Source organism: Osmerus mordax, chromosome 7 (genome assembly GCF_038355195.1).
Source record: "Osmerus mordax isolate fOsmMor3 chromosome 7, fOsmMor3.pri, whole genome shotgun sequence".
In the NCBI taxonomy this organism is placed as follows: domain Eukaryota; kingdom Metazoa; phylum Chordata; class Actinopteri; order Osmeriformes; family Osmeridae; genus Osmerus; species Osmerus mordax.
Window position 1 is genome coordinate 5,190,362 of NC_090056.1, and position 11,359 is coordinate 5,201,720.

The 11,359-nt window shown below is 48.3% G+C and overlaps 1 pseudogene; it reads right to left on the minus strand.

The window, feature by feature from the left end:
* LOC136946546 (DNA topoisomerase 1-like) overlaps window positions 1-11,301 on the minus strand; it is a 16,671-nt pseudogene extending 5,370 nt beyond the window's left edge.
* Between the last annotated feature and the right edge of the window lie 58 nt (window positions 11,302-11,359).

Here is an 11,359-nt window from a genome sequence, read left to right on the forward strand (position 1 = left end):
TCCGCTTCCCCCCCCCCCCCCCCCCCCCCCTATCTTCTTCTTTGGTTTTCTCAGCTGCCGCCGTCCCACAATGCAAGACGTTGACACCAACTCCCTCACCTCAAAGGCCCCAGATCCTGACAACTCGGTACAGCTGTGCTGTGCTCTGCTCTTTGGAGGCCATTCAAAATACATGCACCTGTCAGCTGTATGACTAGACGTTTTGGTTCATTTTTTATGGGACTGTGGCGTCCAACCTCGGGCATGGGTGGAGGAGGAACGCAGAAAGAAAGCTCCAATTGAAACCATCCGGCAAAGATGAGATTAGAGCCTTTTGTAAGTGGACAGGGGGGGGGGGTAATATGTGAGTGGATGGCAGAGAGAGAGAGAGAGTCCTTCCCTCCATCTTACCATGCCACTGAGATCCGTGGGTCCAGGTAGTTGAGTTTGGAGGTTCCCAGGGCGATCTGCTTGTTCTCCTCTCTGTCTGTGGCCTGCATCTGCAGCCTCATCAGCTGCTCCTCAATCCTCTGCACGGCCTTCCTCTTCACCTCCACGGCCCTGGGCGAGCGCACGCACACACGCACGCACGCACACACACATGCCAAAAAAACAAAACACACAAGCATGCACACATGAAGAGAAGTATGTAGATGCCTATAAACAAGCACACGCGTGTACTTGTCCCTGTGAATAGCATGTGACAGTGGGCCGTCGGTCCTCGAGGACCCACTGTCCTGTATGTTGTGGATGTTTCCCTGCTCCAACCGACTCAAACGAAGTTGTTATCGAGTTTCTGCAGAGCCGAATGACCCATTCACTTGAATCAGGTGTGTTGGAGCAGGGAAACATCTAGAACATACAGGACAGCGAGGCCCCCGAGGACCAGGGCCGAAGACCACTGAGGGGGACACGGCCTAACGAGCAGTATCAATCCGTCTCGGCCCCATCCTGTCCCACTTGGCAGACGTCCTGACGCACTTTTTTGCTCTTGTCGTCGTGCGAGGCTTTGTTGCTCTGCCTTGGCACTCCTCAGCTGCTTCCTGGCCGCCGACAGCTGCTGCTGTTTCTCGTCTATCTGCCGTCAGGAGACAAAAAGCGCACGTTCACAAGCAGGTCCCAGCGAGAGGACAAGTCAAATCCCCTGTCAAATACACAGTGCACGCATGCGTTGTGTCCCAGCATTTTCGTTTTTGTTCAGGATCGACTTGGAAACGAATCCTACTCGGGCGTGAATGTATCCCATGGTATTCCACAGAGGTCAATGACGGGATGATATTGCAAGGAGGAGTACCTCGTGGGAATAGATGGTATGTCTGGGGTTTACCTGGTCTGCAGGTTCAGCATGGACTTCTCAAAGGTCTTGGGTGGCGCCCTCTGGTGGTGTACAGAGTATAGCGACGGCACGATATGGCCCGGTTGTAAGACAAGATCTGGGCTGGGATGCTCTCATCCCGCTGCGCACAGAGGGAGGAGGGAGGAGGGGGAAGACATTTGTTTATTATTTACTCGACCGAGAATCATGTGAGGGACACCATCTGCTACTATTCAAAAACACATTGATTTCAACTGTAAACAAACACCCCCCCAAAAAATGAATAAAATAAATAAATACTGAGAAAATCCTAAACAATGATTCCAGCCCGGCACCTTTTCCACTCTGTTCTAGCAGTTCTCAGTGAGCGAGAAGGTGGGGTCTGTGGTGCCTATAGTGTGTGTGTGTGTCTCGCCCGTGGGGAGCGTGGGGGAGCGATGGAGACCCGTCACTCACAGCTGGTGAGCTCCTTGAGCTGCTGCAGGAGAGTGATGGAGGCGTTGTAGGTGCGGAACACCTTGGCTGTCAGCCCGTCCATTCAGCTCCTGCAAGTGCTTGTTCAGGAATGGACGTCTGGGGGAAGGAGACAGGGATTCACTCCAAATGCAGGGGAGAGGGGGGGGTGAGGGGGGAGGGGGGTGGGGGAGACCTACTGCAGCTTGACTATGGGCTGGGGTTGATGTGGATGTGTGCGCGCGCGTGTCGCTCGGAGAGTTCCTTGACGCGCTGCTTACATTGAGTCGATCAAACAGGTCGTCCTCGGGCTGTTTGTTCTCCAGGAACAGCTGAAGGTTCTTGAACACCTGGAAAAGAAGACAAACACTCTCGTACAAACGCACTTTCCAGGTTCCTTCCATCTCGTTCAATATGGCGTCATCAAAGCTGCAGAGGGAGGTGAAGACCAGATGAGGGCGCCCTCTGCTTCCTGTTACAGATGGCATGGACAGGTGTTACCACACAGGTTGGGTGTGTATGTGTACACACCCATGCACGGTGGTGCAGAGAGTCAACGTTGTGTACGTGAAGCAGAGAGAGAGTGTGACAGAAGATGCGTGTGTGTGTGTGTGTGAAAAGTGTGTGTGTGTGTGTGTGTGAAAAGAGTGTGTGTGTGCCAGTAATAGCAGGAAACAGACCTCCCCCTGAGGCAGGGCTGACGGAAAGCCTTTAGGGCTTGGATCACCTGTCTGTGCAAACATCCTCCCCCTGATACACACACACACACACCCTCTCATGCTAACCCTTGCTTAAGCATAAATCAACACCAACCCATTAACAGGCATAAAACAAACCCTTCGTCACTGACTCAACTGCCCTCCTGAAATGGAAAACACGACTTCACAAAACTTCCCCCTCATACCAAAAACCCCCCTACAGTATCTCCACACGCTCCACACGCTTCTCCAAAATCACCCTCCCTCCCTCCCCCCCTCCCTCCCTCCCCCCCCCCCCCCCCCCCCTCACCCTCTTCTCCACAGGGATTTTGTTGTAGTAGCGGATGGAGTCCTTTCCCAGGAAGTCAAACTCCACCACAAACTCCTGGTCGTCCATCTTGGGGTACAGCCTGATGTGCTCCACCCTCAGGGAGCAGCAGCCCACCGTGTCGGCCGTCTCCCCCTCCTCCTTCTCGTTCCCCGCCCGCAGGGCCAGCTGGGGGGACACACAACCTGGGTCAGTGGTGTGGAAACAGCTCAACTGTTAGAATAGAGCTGAGTGGAGTCAAGTCGAGTAGAATAGAGCAGAGTAGAGTCAATTAGAGAAGAGTAGAGTATAATATAGTAGAGTCAAGTTGAGTAGACTAAAGTAGAGTACAATAGAGTAGTGAAGTAGAGTATAGACGAGTAGAGTGGATCCTCATGGGGGGGGGGTTGCAATGTTACAGTAGCACAGGCAACAACAACATGTTTCATATACAAAACCCCGAATTGAGTCTGGCTACAATATAAATCGACACTATATAGTAGTTCAATTCCGTTAGTCCTGGTAAGTGCAAACATGCTCAACCAGCGCAAAACACTTGTGAGTCAGGTGTGTTGTAGGTGACGTACTACGTATAGCTTTACATATAAACTATAAAACATGAATTTAAAGGCTTAAACCCTGATACCATCACATGAAACATTACATAAAAGTGTTTTATATAGTGTATACTGTAAATGAACCATAAGCTACATAGTCCATCTGATCATTGAAAAACCAGGGTTCACATAAAGGGAGTTTGTTTGACTTCCTGTGGCCCTGTAGTCTGGAAGGCTCCTGGTTCCTGGGGGCCCTCACCTTGTCTATGAAGTAGAGGGCCACGGATCTCTGTCGGATCCTCATCTCCTTGGACTTCCAGTCTTCCCGGTACTGGGCTCGCAGGCGCTCCACACACTTCTTCAAGCGCCGGGCCGTCTCATACTTCTGCCAGTCTTTCTCCCCCTACACACACACACACACCCAGGCACACACACGCACAGCCACACACAAGCAGACAGCCACAAACATACACAAGGTGAAGGTTAAATAAGAGTTGAAAACGTTCAGGTTTGGGTGAGAGGGTGAAGGTGAAAGGTCACGTGCACCTTGATTCTGGAGCTGGGGTTCAACATGATGTACTTGATGGAACCCTGGATGTTCTCTGTCCACGACACCAGCCATGTGACCTTGTTGTCATGACGAACCTCCTTCCAGTGCGTGCCTGGGGGGGCTTTAGGGTGCTTCGAGTCCCTGAGGGGAGAGGGAAGAAGTAGCTGGTGGAAACTTTCAGGATGAGATCTGGCGTAATGTAGCTGGGGTGGAACTCGTTCTGCACTGTATGTATGCACACAGGTGACAGGATTTCTATCATGTAGAGTCACGTGTTGGACTCTTCTGTGTCAAATTCTAGATTATTTCTCTCTCGCACGCGCGCACACACACACACACACACACGCACACCACACACACACACACACACACACACACACACACACTCTGGAACAGAGGCTACACTACCAGGAAGCCTGCCTCTGACACAGAGGGGACGTGTAAACAACCACAGAGCATTGTCATAGTCACCACACACACACACAATGTGACCGTGTTTACATGAGAAACAACTAACAGCAATTGGCCTGGAAGACCACGTTCGCACACACAGACGCGTGCATGAACAGACACATCGATACACAAAAACAAGCTCGCTCACACACACACACACACACACAGAGAGGACAAAGCAAGGGAACAACAAACGAGAACACTTCGAGGCTAAAAATATCCTCAGGCAATCACAACAAGAGATGGTTGTAAGATACAGAGGAGAAGAGGGGGAGGGGGGAACCAGGGGTGGGCCGGTCACAAATAGGTGGTGGGGAGGAGAACAGAGGAACACAACAATAGGGTTGGGGAGGGTGGGACAGGGCAGGGAGGGGGGAAGGATGTATGTGTGCGTTGCATGCAATGTAAATTTTCTGTGGGTATGTGTGTGTGCGTACATGTCGGAATCTAAAAGATGTCGTAACAGCTCCAGACTCTCGAAAAACAAACGGTAAAAGTCTCCTCGGGTGTTCAGGACCCCATAAACAACCTCCTGTCAACATGTCCTCTTCTCACGGGCCGACGAGACACACCCGCACACATGCACGAGTTCCCACACACACACTCACACTCGCCATGTTGAGGTCATGGTGGATACTGGATGCCATTGGTATACATGGAGGGCCCCCTTGTGGTAGGAACACCAAACTACATGCCCTGTGTACTGTTATGCGGAATAACGTATGTGTTCACTCAGTATGTTTCAGTGATGCACTACGGCCCAGAGCGACCGCGGGTGAGAGGATGATGACGGCGGTAAAGGAGAGACCACTCACTTGCTACAGTTGATGATGATGTCTTGGGGGCGAATGCGGCGTTTCAGCATGCCCATCTTGGGGTGGTCCCCGCGCCCCCTGAACAGACCCGGGGGCTCGATCCGGAAGTTTCCGATCCGCTCCTTATGGTTGTCCATGATGCAGAAGCCATACTCCTGGAGGATCCTCTCGTTCTCCTCTTTGATTTTCTACCAATGATGGCGAGAAAGAACATGTTAATGCTTAATACCTGCTTTGTAAGAACATTGAAGAACAGTGGTCTTCAATCCTGGTGCTCAGGGCTACTGTTCTATATTCTAGATGTTTCCCGGCTCCAAACACCTCTTTCACATGAACGGTTGATATCAGGCTCCTGCAGAGCTTAATAACGACTGTTCATTGGAATATATATAACACACACATGCATGTATATACGCACGTATTACATGACGTGTTTAAGCGCGTGTGTGTGTGTGTCTCACCAGTTTCTCCTCTTTGGACATCTGTTTCCTGGCCTCCGACTGAGCCTTGAAGTATTCGCTCATCTCGGTGAAGTTGCACTTATTCATGTCTGTGATCTTGGACTTCTCCTCCGGGATCATTTCCTGGGGTCAGAGCAGGAGGAGGTAGAGAGAGAAGAGAGAGAGAGAGAGAAGAGAGAGAAGAGAGAGAAGAGAGAGAGAGAGAGAGAGAGAGAGAGAGAGAGAGAGAGAGAGAGAGAGAGAGAGAGAGAGAGAGAGAGAGAGAGAGAGAGAGAGAGAGAAGAGATTCCTCCTCAGCTTGTACATCTGACCAATGGCATCCCACAGCCGTGTCTGTCTGTCTGTGGGGACCCTCCTCCTCCTCCTCCTCCTCCTCACCTTTCTCCAGTCTTTGTAGAAGTTCTTCCTGAAGATGTCCTTGGTGGTGTACTCGTGATCCAGCATCTTGGCAAAGAACGTAGCCACCTCCTCCGCTGAGGGGCTCAGTTTGAAAGGCTTACCTACGGAGGGAGGGATGAAAGAGAGAGAGAATGGGAGACACAATGTGAGATGTATGGGAAGAAACAGAAAGAGAGAGAGAGACAGAAAAAGAAAGAGAGGAGAGGGGTTAAAATCTCCATCAATTGTCTGTATCAAAATGAAGTGCAGTAGCTGGTAATACAACTACTACTACTACTACTACTACTACTACACAAACACACACACACACAGTGACTCACCGTCGTAGTAGAACTTGACATGGTTAGGTAGTGGCTCGTAAGGAGGGGCGAAGACCGGGCCCTTGTGTTCCAGGAACCTCCATTTGGAGCCGTCTGTGGCCCTCTCCTCCTCCCACCTGCACAGCCCAGAGGCCCCGCCAGGAAGGTCAGGAACAGAGTCCAGAGGTGAAGAGAACCCCAGAAAGGAAAACGGGACATTCGTAAGGGAAAATGTCGAATATAAACAGGCTCGCTGTTCACTACTCCGCTCAACATCTGCAAAATAGCTGCGCGAGTGCTGGATATGCCCTGCTCGCACAGGAAGTGGTGAGAATGCCTTCGGGCTGTTTTGAAAAGAGCAAACCGTGAGCCACTCCGGCGACGCACTCACCATTTCCACTTCTCCTCTGGCTCCTTCTTGACCTTCTTGCCCACTCCTCCTTTTTTGTCCTTCATCTTCTTCTTGGGTTTGACGTCCTGGAAGTGAACGCACGGGAGAATGAGCGGAGGGGAGGAAACTGAAAGAGGACGAGGGAGGTATGGGTCTGTGGCCACGTCCTCTGTTGGAGCCGAGCAGGCAGGCACTTGCCTCTTCCTCCTCGTCTTCCTCCTCCTCATATTCCGGTTTCCTCTTCTTCGCCTTCTTGCCGTTCTCTGCCTTGACTTTCTTGGGCTTGCTCTCAAATCTGAACACAGAACACCGAGAGGAGTTTCAACCCTTCCCCTTGAGCCTGCTGGGTAAATCACCTGTTTGAACGGCACAATGACACGTGACAGAAACGAAGTGGATGACACAAAGTCCCCCCAACCCCCCCACCCCCCCCAACCCCCACCCCGGGTGGACTCACTCGTCCTCGTGGTCGTGTTCCCTCTTCAGGGGCTTGTTGTGTTTGGGAGAGGGGGAGAAGCCGTTGTCGTCCTCTGGCTCGCTCTTCACAACAGGGGGACTGGGGCTGCTCCACGTGTCCCTGAGACGACACACACCATCCTCACGACTGGGCCACGCAGGGTGCGCTCGTTTTGGGGGTTCCCGGGGGACAACCCCCAAACGTGAGATCGCTCACATGATTCAACATTAAATGACATCAAATACCATTGAAAGCCAAGGAGGATGTTACATAGTATTGGACCCAGAATTGTGGTCGGTTACACGACCCAATTCCCCATTGATTCCACATCACCTTATGATTTGGGGGTTGCAAAAAACACAGGAAAACAAATCTAATTTGGTTTACCTTGAATAACCATTTTCCTTTTTAGGCTTGCCATCAACATGGGATGACTTGGTCTGCAAGGAACAGAGGAGAAGCAGGCAATCAACAGCGGCGTCCATGAACTAGGGCATCCCCATGACCTATTGGACGTGGATGTATTCCACCCGGTATAACAACACTCGAGATGCGTTCATATGGATGCGAGTCTTCCCCCTTCCTATCAAGAGAACCGACCTTGTCTTCTCTCCTCTTGTCCTTGTGTTTGTCCCTGTGTCTGTCTGCGCTGCCTTCGTTGGGCTTGGGCTTCTCCTTCTCTTTGTCTCTGTGTTTCTTCTCCGAGTGCTCTCTGTGTTCGCTGGGGACAGACGAGGTCACGGGGTCAGGGGTCGGGTGGCCAGAGGTGAGGGGTGGTCGGACAGACAGACAGACACAGACACAAAGCTGTTGGGTTCCAATAGCGAACGGAATACCTAACAGGATCGAATACTGACAGGTGCCCTATATATTTCACGGCATTGTTTATGACATGTAGCCATTATCACTGACATTAGGAATGCCTTTTAATGTCTCTGTTACATCTTCAGCTGAAATGATGTCAAGGATTCCGGGTCACCCATAGCAACAAGAAGAAAATTGTATCAGTTGTTGTCCCGGTGTCATGAAGAACGTGTACGTATCTGAAGGTCCTCATGACCACGGGAGAAAGGAGGGGGCGAGAGAAAGGTACCCCCCAAAATACCTGACATACCTGTTGCTGTGCTTGGATTTCTCGCGCTCCTTGTCTTTCTTTTGGTCTTTGTGTCGGTGCTCCTTCTCTTTGTGCCTGTCCTTGTGTCTGTGGGGATCTGGGACAAAAGTTGAGGGTCACTTGTTTAGCAGCGGTCCCACGAAACAATGGCAACTCTATGACCACTATGAAACCTGAGTATGTTTCGGAGATTTAGATCCCATTGTTACCAGGCAGTTTAGGTTGACGTTGTCTTAGGTGTCGCCCTGCAAGTGGCTGATGTATGCAAAAATAAGATCTCCCTTTCAGGGAGTAAAATAAATAACTGCGCATATGCTGACTTTTAGGGATCGTACCAGTAACGGTATCGGGCCCGATACCACTGTTATGTTTCATCGCATTGGCACTTATTTGCTTTTCACAATATATGCTTCATGTTTTGGCTACCCACAATGTTTTTGGGGCTATATCGTTGTTTATGATCATTGACCTATGCACATTTGTAAAGCTCTCTCTTGGAAGTCGCTTTGGATAAAAGTGTCTCCTAAATGAATAAATGTAAATGTACCAAGCACAATGTACTTGTACTCGTAAAAATACCCCCGATACCAAAGACCGATACTTTTTTATTATGACAATGGTAATTATGCCCTTTGAAGGTTATTGGACACTGAAATGTGTGCTTTAAGTTTGTGATAAGCACATCAAAATAATACTTTTTTCATTCGAGTAATAATTAAGAAGCTGTCCTACATTCATTAGTCTCACTGTGTTGTGCTTGGAAAACTGCCACATCACAAAAAAAAAAATACATTAATAAATCTGTAGGTATCTGTATCGTTATCGGCAAGTACCAGAAAAAAATATATCGGTACTCGTACTTGGTCCTTAAAAAATTGTAACGGTGCATCATACTGACTTTGAGACAGCCTGCCTTAATAGCGATGAGGAGAACTTGCCCTTTGGACCCAAAAATATTTTTAAAGAAAATATGTTGTTTTCCTGACTTGGAGTCATTGTTTTTGTTTTTCCGGATCTTTTTGATCTACATGCCTGTGCACCCTACCTCTGACTGTGACAAGCCAAAACTGGGACAGGGCAATTGACAGTCAGAACATAACCCATCCTCTCTACCTGTGTGGCTACAAAACGAGAAAGAGATAGCTCAGAGGGAGGTAGGAGGGATATGTTGTCTGTGGCAATGGAAGGGAGGGGGCATCTGTGAGCTTGTTTTCCCTCTCACAGAGCTGGCATATCTGTTGTCAGAACAAACTAGATTTAATACCACCAATAAGAGCGTCTGCTAAATGACTAAATGTAAATGTAATACAGCCTCCACATGCATACCCCCACACCAGATGATGCATGCACAGAATGTCAACGAATGTGTAGTAAACTACTGGTTCTTTAGCTGCTGTGGGGGCTGCATTTGAGTGAGAGATTTTCAAGTGAATTCATGTGATTTGGAATGTTGTTGAACATAAACAAAATTCTCCATTTGACTCTGAGTTTCTGATTTAGAGTAGCCTACTTTTTTTTTGTTACACGGTTGCTTATGTTTCTTGGTTGCTTATTCCTGCACTTGATCATCACCTTGAGGTGTCCCACTGACACTGTCATGGCATTTGGGGGTCCACTATTGCCAAAGGAACAATAACAGAGATAGATAACTCAGGCTTGATTCAAAATAATATGTGATTACGATAATCAATAGGCTATTTTATTTACATTTAGTCATTTAGCAAACGCTCTTATCCAGAGCGACTTACAGTAAGTACAGGGACATTCCCCCGAGGCAAGTAGGGTGAAGTGCCTTGCCCAAGGACACAACGTGATTTTGCACAGCCGGGAATCGAACTGGCAACCTTCAGATTACTAGCCCGATTCCCTAACCACTCAGCCACCTGACTCCCCCCCCTTTATATATTAAGTATGTAAATAAAGATGAGTAGGAGCGTCTTATTCGGATTAAAACGTATGAACCTTTCCAAAACTATCGTATTAAGTTGCTTAAAAAACAAAGTAATAGCAATATATTTGTCAAGGTGCCCTGTTTGAGAATAAAGGGATGTAGCGGTGTGGTTACAATAAATACAAGCCAGGAGCCATGGTTCACAGCGGCTTTATGGTCCCCGCTTTCACCTCCATATCGCGGCTAACTGTTCTTTCACAGATCGGCACTGTGGCTACTAGATAGGGGAAAAGAAAATGGCGTAGAGACTAAGTCCTCAACCCCCATTTTGCTACTTTCGGCTGCAAAATTAGGCATTATTGCACATTCATATAATTACACGAATGTCTGCTTGAGAAACACAATGTATACCACTACCCATATTTCGCATCAGATATAAATACACTAAACCGTAAGTATATTTTCTAGGCCCTCTTTTTGAACAATAGCCGCAACAGAGTGGAGGAGAAGGGACTTAGTCTCTGGGACGCCATTTCTGTCCTTTATGAACTAAGAGTGTAGGCAACGAATCAAGATAGCTTGTGAAAAACAGGCAAACCATACAGATTGACAATACATTTATTATCAATGGACTTACCATTGGCTCTAGATCCAGAATTGACCTACGAAACATAAAAATACATACATTAAATCGTTTTATTTCTTATATGCCGGTATGGATTATCAAATTTCAACAGGAAGAAATATTTTGAGATGTGAACACAGCGATTGTTTCCATGTAGCCTATCGCAAACTTGTAACGAAATAATCAAAGAAACTTATTTACTGATCTACTATTTAATCATCAATTGTACCAGTCACTGTCACTAACAGTCAGAAGGCAAAAACGACTTATTTGACAAGGCAGAGCAAAACAATGGTAGTTTGACAAAGTATGCTACCTGAGAGTCTTTATGACCATGATCTCCACTCATTGTCAAGTAGCTTTAAATCAGATACAGAAGACGCGATGTCCAATGTAAAAGATGCGAGGTTAACAAGAGGAAAGCCTAGACTGTCTGTGGAATGGAGTCGTTGCGCACTGGGCTAAGTCCGAATATTCGGCAACTGCGCATGCCCATATCAAAGTGTCTATTAGAAACAAATGTCCAGCATGGGGCTTCCCTAAAAAAAACTATCGAGATCACACACAATAATGGAACATCAATAAAAAGAGTATA